Source organism: Carcharhinus amblyrhynchos, chromosome 17 (assembly GCF_965287045.1).
Source record: "Carcharhinus amblyrhynchos chromosome 17, sCarAmb.v2.hapA, whole genome shotgun sequence".
NCBI classification, from domain to species: Eukaryota; Metazoa; Chordata; class Chondrichthyes; order Carcharhiniformes; family Carcharhinidae; genus Carcharhinus; species Carcharhinus amblyrhynchos.
Window position 1 is genome coordinate 38,705,612 of NC_137340.1, and position 14,009 is coordinate 38,719,620.

The following is a 14,009-nucleotide window of genomic DNA, read 5'->3' on the forward strand; positions in this document are numbered from 1 at the left end:
ATATTTATCACTCAATGCAAAGCGTGGATAGAAATAACACATTATTGCAGGTGAATTGATTGGTGCTAGTTTAATAGAAGGTTTGGCCATTTTTAGACTTGGAAGTAAAAGAGTCATAAATATAATATGTCAGGATATTCTCGTCTGTACAACGGATTGTTGGTTGTGGTGTTTGTGAGGTTGAAATATTTTGGATGTTGTTGTCTGGGTGTTGAAAAGGCCAGGTTCAAAGAAATGAAGCTGGTTGCACAACATGAACAACCAAGTTGTGTGTAATTGACAAAACTATGCTTGTAAAGTGCATCATACTGAAATGTTAGTTTTATAAATGGAGGCATAAGTCAGAATTTTCTGCTTCCTTCTCCCAGCAGGATCTTCCTGTCTGGCAAAAGTGAATGGACATTTGAGTTGCCCACCAGATACACCGTGGCAAGACCCACTGTGCTGAGGCCAGAAATTCCCAGCTATTGAGTACTAAAGCTATGAAGATTTTCTAAACCTAAATAAAACACTTCAATCCCATTGTGACAATGGTTTCCAATACTGGGAACCTGAAGAAATGAGAATGGTTAAATGGAGGAGAGGGTCAGTGATAACGGGTCTGGAAATAGGTAAAGCATTAGGGCCAATGATTCTCTCCTTGGCCCTGATTAGAAGTTCCTTATCTCCGGTACTGTAATAAATCTTTTTCTTACCCCTTTCCCCTACCAGGGCTAAAGCGTGCTGCACAGAATTGAACATAGTATTTTAGCTGAAATACTAAGCAATGTTTTGGAAACTTCCTTGTTTTTGCATTTTATTCCTCTCTGAATACATCCAAGAATTATGCTATTTTCAACAGCCTTTTTATTTTGTCCTGCTGTCTTCAAAAATTTATGTGTACAAATTTCCAGGTTTCTTTATCCCTGCATTTGCTTTAAAATAGTACCATTTAATTCATATTACTTCTTATTCTTCATAACTGAAAGTATCACTTCACATTTCTCCTCCATGTGTTAGCCCTTTTTATGTGTGTCTATGATATATTTCATTGTTTACTAGATTTAAATGATTTATGTTATCTGCAAACTTTGAAATTATATCCAGTATAACAAAGCCTTGATCATTAATATATCAAAAACAGCAGTGATCCTGATACTGTCCCTGGAATACAAGTTACAATCTTCCACTTTACAATCCCAACTGATGCTACTACCTTGCTGCAGAAAATAATGAGAAAACATCTTTAAGATGAAATTTCATTTTTATTAAACAATCCACTTTTATCACTATCTCTATCTTAATTATACAGAATAATATATTTACATAAAACATACAAGTGTTATTATCCCAGTTGGCGTTACTACTAAATGAGAAGATACCAGAATGGAACCCAGCTCAAAAGATCGTAACTTACTATTTTTAGAAAATGTGGAATAACAGAGTGACAGGACTGCCAATTAACTTTTAGCAACAAAAAAAATTTACTAAACATGAAAAGTTTGACTATAATACAGTACTCCTTCATTCCTACTTTTCTTCACAAATTTTAAGGATAGTACAGGTAACAAAAGGTAAGCATGGAGGCGCAGCAGGCACTAAAGAAGGCATATGGTATGTTGGCCTTCATTGTGAGAGGTTTCGAGTACAGGAGCAGGGATGTATTGTTGCAATTATACAAGACCTTGGTGAGGCCACACCTAGAATACTGTGTGCAGTTTTGGTCTCCTTTTGGAGTTCTTGTTCTCAAGGGAGTGCACCAAAGGTTTACCAAGCTGATTCCGGGGATGGCGGGATTGATGTATGAGGAAATATTGACTTGGTTAGAACATAGAACATTACTGCGTGGTACAGGCCCTTCAGCCTTCGATGTCGCGCTGACTTGTGAAACCAATCTAAAGCCCATTTAACCTACATTATTCCAATATCATCCATATGTTTATCCAATGACCATTCAAATGCCCTTAATGTTGGTGAATTCACTACTGTTGCAGGCAGGGCATTCCATGCTCTTACCACTCTCTGAGTAAAGAACCTACCTCTGACATCTGTCCTACATCTATCACCTCTCAATTTAAAACAATGTCCCCTCGTGCTAGCCATCTCCATCCGAGGGAAAAGGTTCACATTGTCCACCCTATCTAATCCTCGGACCATCTTATATGCCTCCAATAAGTCACCTCTTAACCTTCTCTCTAAAAAAAAACAGGTTAAGATTGTTTTTTCTGGAGTTCAGACGAATGGGGGGGTGGGATTTCATAAAGATTTATAAAATTCTAACAGGAATAGACAGGGTAGATGCAGGGAGGATGTTCCTGTTGGTGGAGGCCAATCATGGCCTGAGGAGTCAGGGTAGACCATTTAGGATGGAGATGAGGAGACATTTCTACACCCGAAGAGCGATGAGCCTATATAATTCATTATCACGGAAAGCAGTTGATGCCAAAACATTAAATGTATTCAAGAGGCAGCTAGATATGGCACTTGGGGTGAATTAGATGAAAGGTTGTGGGGAGGAAGCAGGATTAGACTATTGAGATAGATCATCAGCCATGATCATATTGAATGGCAGAGCAGGCTCCTGCTTCTATCTTCTATGTATTTTTCTATATTTTTATAACTTATGCTTATATCTTAGGTTTTCAGTAAACACATGGTCCCCGTAACCCAACAGACTAACTGTAGTCAGACAACAACCCACTCTGAAACTCAGTGCAGATGCCAGTCCATTAATCTTCTGTAGATTTATCATCAAATTCCCCCCCGGATGGTTATCATCCGAGTGTTTCTAAACACCGTTCTCAGAACACGCTTTAAAATCTTCCTTCACACAATGCTTTCCCTCAGCTGTTTTAGCAAGGATCCACTTCCAGGCTTTCCAACTATCCTTTCAACTAAGGCTTTCTCCTAGCTGCTTCAGCAAGGATCTCTCTCTAGGTCTCCCCACTCTCCTGTCAGTATTCCTTTGTCTTAGTTGCCACATGCATCCAATTTCTGCTCAAAAATTTAGATATTCAGTCCTCAACAGAATACGATTGTCTCCAACAGTTGGAAGTAAGGACACCAAACCTTAAGATTGCTTCTGATTTCTGTTTTCTCTCCTGCCAATTTCACACAGTTTGCTCTTTTCAGATCTGTCTTTAACTTCAGTGGAGAGTATCCTGTTCCAATTCAGTTTCTCTTTGTTCTTTTAATTTCAAACTTCTAGGAAACTTCTCTTCATTGCCTAGTTTCAAGAACTAGCTATTCTTTGGACTTCTAGCACTTGCTCACTTAAATCTATACCTTATTTCTAATATCTAACAATATTACCATAGATCGCTTAAAACTATCTGTGTTTCCTGACACAAGGAAAACCGATTTCTCAATGAAAAATACATGTCACACAAGTCCATCCTGTTCACAACATGCACGTTCTTCCATATTTAAACTCTAGATAAAGCAACCGTTTTAAAGTCTCTTCCTGCTATGTGAATAATTTTCAAATTATACAGTTATAGCATTAAACTCCAATGAAATAGTCTCAACTACTTGATCTGAAACATTGCTAAAAAGTCTAAAAGATTATGGTCTGTGCAAACAATAGCTTCTGCAGAGTTGTCAGATTTATAGATTTCAAAATGGCGTAGAGTCAACACCAAAGTCAAAAGGCGCAATCTTACAACCTTGTCCCACCTGTTTTTCGGTGAGGCAAAATGGTAGGACAGGATGGGAGATGAAAAATCAGGTTCATGCCCAGTTTCTCACCTCCCCGATTGTACCAGCCCTATTCTGCTGGCGAAATCAGACTTTGAGTTAGAAAGGGCATGAAGCTGATTTCAATATTAATGAGATGCTTTGCACATCATTAATTTCCCTGTTGGTTTCCACACAAATATTTCTCCATATATAACTGTGCGAGATATCATAGGTCTCAGCCAAAACTGCTGCATTTTGGATGTTTGATTCTTGCTGTTCATCTAAATAAGTCTTGGGCTAGGATTTTTCAGTCACACCATGGTGGGATCCACTGCAGGGAATGAGGCAGGCCAGCTAAATGACTGTTAACTTACACTAGGACTGGATAATTCCAGTGTGGGCAAGGCCAGAAAATCCTCTCCTTAATGATTACTGGAATGCTATTTCATGATTCTTCCACAATCATAATTTCCCTTACATTCTCAAAATGTTTCTAACTTCAGTGATTGAAGTGTTGATCCCAAAGCATTTCATTTTTTCTTGTAAATTCAACAAATTTTTCCTTATGGTGCTAAACTTTAATCGATGAGCTTCACGGACAAGCTCATAAGCATTGAGTATTGCCCTTTGAACCATTTCTTAGCCGGCACGTCCTTCTGACAGACTACGGCACATGTTCATAGATGTACCTATCGGGATACTTTGTAATATCTTTTGGCCACTTCAGCCTTACAATTATATCTTCAAATGAGATGAAATATTTTTCAACTTTATAAGACCCTTGTCAGGCCTCACTTGGAGTACTGTGCGCAGTTCTGGTCGCCTCACTATAGGAAGGACGTAGAAGCTATTGAAAGGGTACAGAGGAGATTTACAAGGATGTTGCCTGGATTGGGAGGCATGCCTTATGAAGGTAGGTTGAGGGAACTGGGACTCTTCTCCCTGGAGAGACAAAGGTTGAGAGGTGACCTGATAGAGGTTTATAAAATGTTGAGAGGAATAGATAGGGTGGATTCTCAGAGGCTATTTGGCTGGGTTGAAATGGTCGCTATGAGAGGACACAGATTTAAGGTGCGGGGAGGCAGGTACAGAAGTGATGTTAGGGGTAAGTTTTTCACTCAGAGGGTGGTGAGTGAATGGAATCGGCTGCCGTCAGTGGTGGTGGAGGCGAACTCGCTGGGGTCTTTTAAAAGACTTCTGGATGAGTATATGGGATTTAGTGGGATTGGGGGTTATAGATAGGTCTATGGATTGGTAGGTGTTGATGTGATCGGCGCAACTTGTGGGCCGAAGGGCCTGTTTGTGCTGTAGTGTTCTATGTTCTATGTTCTAACTCCATCTCCATCTTAGGCACCAGGCACAGACTATGTTACATCAAAACTTGATTCCTCATCTAAGCTACTAGCCGCTTTTTTTCTAGCCAGTTCATGCAATCTGATTCATTTTTCTATTCGAATCTCTTTTTTCCCATCCTTTTCTCGTTCCTATCTGGAGCTCAAGTTCAAGCTTTAACATTTCCACTGTTTTTAATCTTTTTGTTTTTATTTTAATTTGAGCTTTTTCATTTCCATTTCTTTTGTTCTTTCAAGTTCAAGCTTTTTCATTTTTTCTTTTTCAAATTGCTTCATTTACAACTGAATTCTAGCTAGCTCCAGGTATGGTACGCCAATTTCATATTTCTTTTGTTTTAATTCTAAGTGCTCAGTAATTATTTTAATTGTCCTTACAAAATTCTGTTTTTATTTCTGCCATCAATTTATCTGCTAACACTTTCTAACACTTTTAGTCAAGACAAATAATTTTACTTCCAGAAAAGTCTTACAATGGTCAAGAATATCTTTTGAGTTTCATCCAGTGTAATATACTTCACAGTAAATCCTGTTCCTATGCCTTGTACCTCCATGTACTTGTTTCTTTAAGGATTTGCAGATCCCACTTAAATGTTGATCACACAAGAGCCCCCACTTTGTTATAATCCTAACTGAAGTTAATGCTGGACAAGTCAGATCACAAAATAATAGATCACTTGATAGGTGTCTGTGGAATCCATGGGGCGAAGTTACTGAACAAATTCATGAAAATCTGCTGATGAACTCTTAACACAAAGAATAAAATATTTATTAAACATGAAAATTAATCAAGGTTGGAAAGACCTTAAGACAAACACAAGAAGGCACTTCAAAATCATGCTATTCCTTTACCCCAGCAATATTTTTAGAGACACATGAAACAGTGAAAAGTTATCACTAACTTGACACACAAAGGTTTCTTGCTCAGACTGGCACAGTTGCAAATGTTTTTTTTCCTGTGAATTCCTGAGCTTTCATTTAGTGATTTTTACCCCATATCATGCCTCTTACTGAGGTATACTGCTCACAACCAAAAAATCCACAATCTATACTCAGCCATCCAGTAGCATATTTGCCAAGCTGATCACTCCATTGAGTTCCATAATTGAGTATCCATCAATTACTGTTCCAATAACCTAGTAATGTTTCCTTCTCAAAGAGTTGAAAGTTTATGTCTTCACTCTCTGACGCATGCTGAACTCCCCCTCTATCTGTTCTCTGTGACTGTGTCTAGACCACTGTCACAAAGCAACAATAAAGATTTTTTCCACTTTGTGCTTTCCTCCCCCCAATCACAACCTTGAACCGACCTTTTTACTTTAAAGGGTTGTAAGACCTCATTAAAACGTATATATCCAAACAAATCCAAGAGACCTGAGCTTTCGTCATACAACCATCTAAACTTCCCAGCACCAAGGTTCACAAACCATCTAAGATGAAACTGAAACCATTTTACTTTCCTTAACAATCAGTGTAATATACTTATGTGTTTAACTTAAATATTATACATTGTCATAACACTCCAGTCTAAAAAATAACTTCACCACTATGGTCTGCTTTCAGCCTCTCAGTCAATTCTTGTATCCATGCTGCCACTGTCCCTTTAAACTCATGGGCTTCAATTTTGCTAACATGTCGGTTGGGTGGTACTTTGTCAAAGATCTTTTGAAAGTGTATACACATAACATCAATTACATTTCCCTCATCGCCCTCATCAAAGAACTCAAAATTAGTTAAACGTGATTTCCCTCTTTCTCAGCAATTAATGCAACATATTGTTATAGACTCGTGTACTTTGTAAAAGGAAAAATGGTGACAAAAGGAAACCTTAATTCAGCAAAGTGTCTGATTCGGATATGCCTGGATAACTTTTTAATGTGGGGAAAAGAAGCAGTACACAGTACAAAATAATATGTTACTGTAATTTATAAGCAACTATATTTTCTGTCAATGTTATCTAGCCATCCCACAGTTCTTATAATGTAGTTATATCTCTTCTGTAAATATTAATATCCTTAATAAGTATGTTGTGCAGTACCTTGTCAAATATTTGCTCAACATGTATATATAAAATATCCATTCACATGATCTTATCGTGATTCAGTGAAAAATGACTCAGCTGTTCTGTCCTCTTTTGATTCATTTAAATTATAGAATCAAAGAATAGATACAGAACTGGAGCAGATCATATCCATGTCAGCTTCTTGCAAGGACAAGTAACTGAATTTTCACTCTCCACCTTTACTCAATAGTCCTGTGATTTGTTTTCTCTTCAAATAATTATCCAATTCTCATTTCAAGATCTCAATTAAATTTATGTCCACCATATGCTCAGGCAGTGCAGTCCAATTCTGAACCACTGGGTGAAAAAGTTTTTCCTCACATTGCCATTGCTTCTTCTGCTGATCATTTTAAATTAATGCCCTCTGGTTCTGGATCTTCCATCAATGGAAACATTTTCTTATCTATCTGTCCTGACACTTCTGGATTTTGAACACTACTGTCAAATCTCTCTTAATCTAGTCCTCACTGGCAGAACAGTGTTGGTTTCTCCATATGGCTGAGGTTCCTCATCCCTAGAACCATTCTTGTGCATCTTTTTTACACCCTCTCTAATGTTTTTACATTCTTCCTAAAATGTGGTGTCCAAAACTGGACATAATACTCCAGTTGAAGACAAACCAATGTTTTATACAGGCTTTTGAGGAGAGACTGAGTAGACTGGGGCTATACTCATTGGAATTCAGAAGAATGAGGGGAGATCTTATAGAAACATATAAGATTATGAAGGGAATAGATAAGATAGAAGCAGGAAAGTTGTTTCCATTGGCAGGTGAAACTAGAACTAGGGGGCATAGCCTCAAAATAAGGGGAAGCAGATTTAGGACTGAGTTGAGGAGGAACTTCTTCACACAATGGGTTGTGAATCTGTGGAATTCCCTGCCCAGTGAAGTAGTTGAGGTTACCTCATTAAATGTTTTTAAGGCAGATTAAGGATAGATAAATTTTTGAACAGTAAAGGAATTAAGGGTTATGGTGAGCAGGCGGGTAAGTGGAGCTGAGTCCACAAAAAGCCATGATTTTATTGAATGGCGGAGGAGGCTTAAGGGGCTAGATGGCCCACTCCTGCTCCTAGTTTTTATGTTTTATTATTACAGCTTCTTTGTTTTTGTACTCTACACCTCTATTTATAAAGCCCAGAATCTCTTATACTTTACTAACCGCTTTCTCAACCTGCCCTGCCACTTTAATGATTTGTGCGCATATATCCAAGTTCTTTTGCTTCTGCATTCCTTTAGAATTTTACATTTTATTTTGCCTTGTATCATTTCAGATATCCCTACAATAAATTTCATCTGCCATTTGTCTGCCCAGTCCACCATCCTGCCTATGTCCTCTTGAAATTAATCTCCATCAGTCCCACGGTTCACAGAAAGTTTTGTGTCATCTGAAAATTTTGAAACTATGCCCCGTGTACTCAGATCTAGGTCATTAATATCTATAAAGAAAAGCAGCGACCTTAACCTTGACTTCTAGGGAATCCTATATATACCTAGCTCCAGTCCAAGAAACTCACAATTACTCTGTTTCCTGTCATCAACCAATTTTGTAACCAAGTCACAACTGTCCCATTTCAAGGGCTCTTAACTTACTGGCAAGTCTGATATGTGGCACTTCACCTTTTGGATGTTCTTATGCACTGCATCAACTGTGATACCCTCAACAATTTATTCTTTCACCTCATCAAATATTTCAAGCAAGTTAGTTAAACATGATTTGGCCTTAACAAATCCATGATGGCCTCCCTTAATTAGCTTCATCAGTCCAAGAGACTGTTTACTGAATATATTGCCTTTAATTATCATTTCTAAAAGCTTTCCATCACCAAAATTAAACTAAAATTAAAATTTAACACAACAGGTCCACAGCAGATGCCATTTATCTGGCCATACACTCAACCCTGGAACACCAGGATAACAAGGACATCTATGTCAGACTCCCATTTATTGACTACAGCTGAGCCTTCAACACCATTATTCCTACAAAATTCATCTCCAAACTCCATGGCCTAGGGTTCGACTCTTACTCTGCAACTGAAACCTAGAGTTCCTAACCTACGGACCGCAATCAGTAAGGATAGATAATAACACATCCTTAAAGATTATCCTCAATAGCAGTGCCCCGCAAGACTGTCTCCTCAGCCCCTTAATATACTCCTTATACACTTATGACTGCTTGGCCAAATTTCACATCAACTCCATTTTTAAGGAGGGGAGGACAAGTCGTGTCTACATCAAAGGTAATGAAGTAGAGATGGTCGAGAGCCAACAACATACCGATGCTACAGTTAAAAAAGACCACCAATGCCTCTACTTTCTCAGAGGGCTAAGGAAATTCAGCATGTCCACAACAACTCTCACCAATTTCTACAGATGCACCATAGAAAACATCTTTTCCAGTTGTATCACAACTTGGTATGGCTCCTGCTGTGACCAAGACTGCAAGAAATTACCCAGGGTTCTGAATGTAGCTCAGTGCATCACGCAAACAAGCCTCCTGTCCATTGATTCCATCTACACTTCCCGCTGCCTGGGGAAAGCAGCCAGCATAATGAAAGACCCCTCTCACCCCGGACATACTCTCTTCCACATTCTTCTGTTGGGAAAAAGATACAGAAGTCTGAAAACACATACCAACTGACTTAAGAACAGCTTCCTTCCAGTTGCCATCAGACTTTTGAGTGGTTCTATCACACATTAAGTTGATCTTTCTCTTCATCCTATCAGTAACAACACTATATTCTGCACCCTGTCCTTTTCTCTCTGTATGTTTTATCTATAACAGTTCACAGAAACAATATTTTTCACTGTATCCTAATACATGTGACAGTAAATCAATTTCTTTCAAAACTGACTGGCCTGTAGTTGCTGGGTTATCCTTACACCCTTTTTTGAAAAAGGAACAACATTTGCAATTCTCCAGTCCTCTGGCATCATTCCTGTATCTAAGGAAGATTGGAAGATTATGGCCAGTGCCTCCACAATTTATACCCCTACTTCCTTCTGCATCCTTGGATGCATCTCATCTGGTCCTGTGATTTATCAACTTTATGTATAGCTAGCCTATCTAACACTTACTCTTGAACAATTTTTAGCCATCCAATATCTTAACAACCTCCTCTTTCTCTGTAAGTTCAGTAGCATTTTCTTCCTTGATAAAGACTGGGGTGAAGTACTTATTTACTCGGCCACGTCCCTTGCCTCAATGCATAAATCCCGTTTTAGGTCCCTATTTGTCCCCATTCATAGAGCCGAATTCTCCCTTTGCATTTATGGTGAAAGCAGCAATGAAAGGCATCAGGGGCAATGCTCCCAAAAAAATTGTAAGTGTAGAATTCGCATCAGAACTGAGCATATAAAGCACAGACAGTTTACAGATTACTGATTAGAATGCGAATCTTTACACGGTACACGGCAAATACTCTTGCAACTCCGCCAACATTGTCTACCTGATACGCTGCAAGAAAGGATGTCCCGAAGCATGGTACATTGGGGAGACCATGCAGACGCTACGACAACGGATGAATGAACATCGCTCGACAATCACCAGGCAAGACTGTTCCCTTCCTATTGGCGAACACTTCAGTGGTCACGGGCATTCAGCCTCTGACCTTCGGGTAAGCATTCTCCAAGGCGGCCTTCACAACACACGACAGCGCAGAGTCGCTGAGCAGAGACTGATAGCCAGTAAATCCCATTTTTTTTCAGCAGGAGTTTAAAAATGAATCTCCCACACACTGCTGAGTGCACCAGTGTGAATCACTCTAAAAAGCTGTAGGCGGGGCCTATACCTGCTGGAGAGGCCAGCAGCATTGCGCTGAGGAGGCCACTACACATCCGCCGATCTGTCATAGCGGTGATCAGTGCATGCACAGTGGTCCCGCACTGTTGGCCTCCTGAATCGCTGGCCAGCCCCGCGGCCCTGGCAATGCCGGATCTCTCACACCCCCACAATGTGGTTGCTGGTTTCCTGGACATGTCCAAGCCACCTTCGAACCCCTCTGGCAGCCCTGACCTCCTGATCCCCAAGCTGCCCCCACCAGCAGCCCCGATCCCCCATCCCCGCAATCCTGACCCTTCCCTTTGCAGCCCCAACTCCCCCAGCACCTGGATGGCCAGTCCCGATCGCTGGCCTCCCCCATTGATCCTGACTCCAGAGTGGCAGCAGGATCACCACCCCATCAATTGCCCACTTGGTACTGCCCCATGCCTAATGGGCAATGCCAATGTGTCCTTAGGCATTGGCACTTTGCCCCTTGGGCAATGACGGGGGCCCAGGGTGGTACTGCCAAGATGCCAATGCCATGGGGCATCTTCCCAGCACCCGACCCTCAGGGAGGGCCTCAATTAATCCCCTTTTATTCCAGTGGCATTGGGCCACAGCTCCCCGCAAATGGGGAGCTACTGTAAATCCCGCTGGAGTGAAACACTCCTGGTTGGAGAGGTGGGGGGGGGGGAGATACTAGCAGGCTTAGAGATCTCAGTCCCAGGCCCACTACTTACACTTAAATTACATTAAAATTAGGGGCTGCAGTCATTAGGCAGCAGAGCTGACATCGCTGGAAATTCACGGTCTGCTTGTACATGAAATATACAAAAAGATAGTTTTAGTAGATGAACTGAAGGTAATTCCGGGTAAATGGCATTCAATGTGAATTTCAAGATTGGGTGAAGTGATACAGCTGAGATCTGTATTCAGTTGTTGTGGGAGGACAAGCTCTACATTACAACAGGAATGATTGCTGCCTGTCCTTGCCAGCGAACTCTGCACAGCCTCCTTGAACTTGCTGAGGGTGAGGCTCTCTGCCATCCTGCCCCCTCCTCAACTTGCTCACATTTGTTGTGCACAGGTTTGGACTGTGTGGAGACAAAACAAAGACACATGATCAAAGGGGATGGGGCTGAGGTTGGGTAAAATGTGTGGTCACCTATGTGTGGTGTGCCTTCCCAGGAAGGACAAGGATGGAGTGTGAATGACAAGACAGTTGGAATGGTGGTCTTGTCAAAGTCTTGTTGAGAGAGTAAGTACCGATATGTTTTCCCCAATGTGAGATCAGTGAAGAGATTAGCCATTTGAGTACATGATGCCGTGCTGAGAGTTTGATAATGAAGGGAGCTGAGAGAGGACTTACCCTGGCAGAACAGAAGAGGTCATTCATCTGTTTCCTGCACTGAATGGTGCTTCGCAGATGGGTGACAGCCATGTTGACCTCCTGGGCAACAGCCTCACAGGCCGGAGAGGTGAGGTTCATGTGCTTCTTTGAGCCATATTGGGGTACAACATATGCTGGTGGGCCCAGACTCCTCAACTAAGAACCTCGAGGGTCCTGGTGCTGAAAGCTGGTGCCGCCTTCGTCTTGGAGCTGCTAGCCTTTGACTTCTGTATTCTGGAAATCCTGCACAGATGGGGTGGAGAGAATAATGTGTGTGTTGGACTGGTGTTTAAATATGGAGCTGGGAACTTTGAAACCACCAGCTGATGGCAGGAAGATGAATCAGCTGCTGTCCTGCCAAGTGATTCATAGGGGAACACACCTGTGCATATTAATGAGGTTCCAAGAGCAGAATCTGGAATGAGATCTTTTTGACCAACAGGAAAAATGCCATCAGAGCCATCCACCCTGGCACCTGTCTCAAAAATGGAGAATCCCACCCATACTTTTATCGTCAATTTATTCTTTATATGCCCGCAGCAAATTTTTGGATTTCCTTTTGGAGTCTTAGGGATTTTATGGCTTCGTTTGTCCTGAAACCATAAAATCCTGCCCGAGGTCAATGGATCTTTCCATGGTCTGTTCTTCACCTTCTCCAATTCCCGTGGCAGGCGGGGCAGTAAAATTCTGGCCATTGGAAAGAGGCCTTTTAACCCATTGTGTCCACATCAGCTGTTAAGCACATATTAATCCTAACCCTGTTTTCCAGCACTTGGCTTATAGCCATGTATGCTACCAGCATACTATTATATGACTTTTATATTAACCAATTGTCTCTTTTCATGTTCTCACTTTGCTTCTCTTAACTTGCTTTTCCCAACCCCTCTCAACCGGGTTCTCAATTGCATTATCCACCTGACATTTATCATATGTATTTGTTCCCTGCTTCACCTTATTCTCTTTCATCGTCCAAGAAACTCTGGATTTGTCTGTCTTAACTTTCCCCCTTCATGCGAATGTACCTTGGCTATGCCCAGACTATCTCCTCTTTAAAGGGGGCATATGATGATGTAGTAGTAATGTCACTGCACTAGTAATTCTGAGGCTGATGCTCCTGGAACATGGGTTCAAATCCCACCATGGCAGCTGGTCTCAATCATAATTTTTATTTATACAAGGGGCATCTTTCTGTGTTGTAAAATTCTATGACTAAAGGCAGCCAATTGTTTCTGTTACATTTTTGCCTGCCAATTTCTGATTCCAATTTACGTGGGCCAGATCCATTCTCACTCCATTAGAGTTGGCCTTCCCCAATTATTTATACTATTGCTTGCTCCTTGTCGTTTCCCAAAGCTAACCCAAAGATTAAACATTATGCTGCATTGTCACTGTCCCCTAAACATTCCCTTACTGACACTTAATTCACTTGACCCACCTGATGCCTCAGAAGCAATTGAATTCACTAAAAATTCTTGCCCCCACCCCCATCATTTGCACTATTCCTGTCTCAATCTATATTGAGATAATTAAAGCCCCCATTATAATTACACTATAATTCTTGTATCTCTTTGTAATTTCTTCTATCTTTCCCAGTAGTTGGTGGCCTATGGATTTATCCGAGCAATGCAATGGCACCGCTATCATTTCCTAGCTCTAATAAATTAGATTTCTCTCCATGACATCCTCTCTTTCCAAAACTATTTTTTTCCTTAATCAACACTAGCTTCTCCTCCTCCTTTCTTCACTCCTTTCTTGAACACCTTGTGTGCAGGATTAACCTTGTTTGGTTC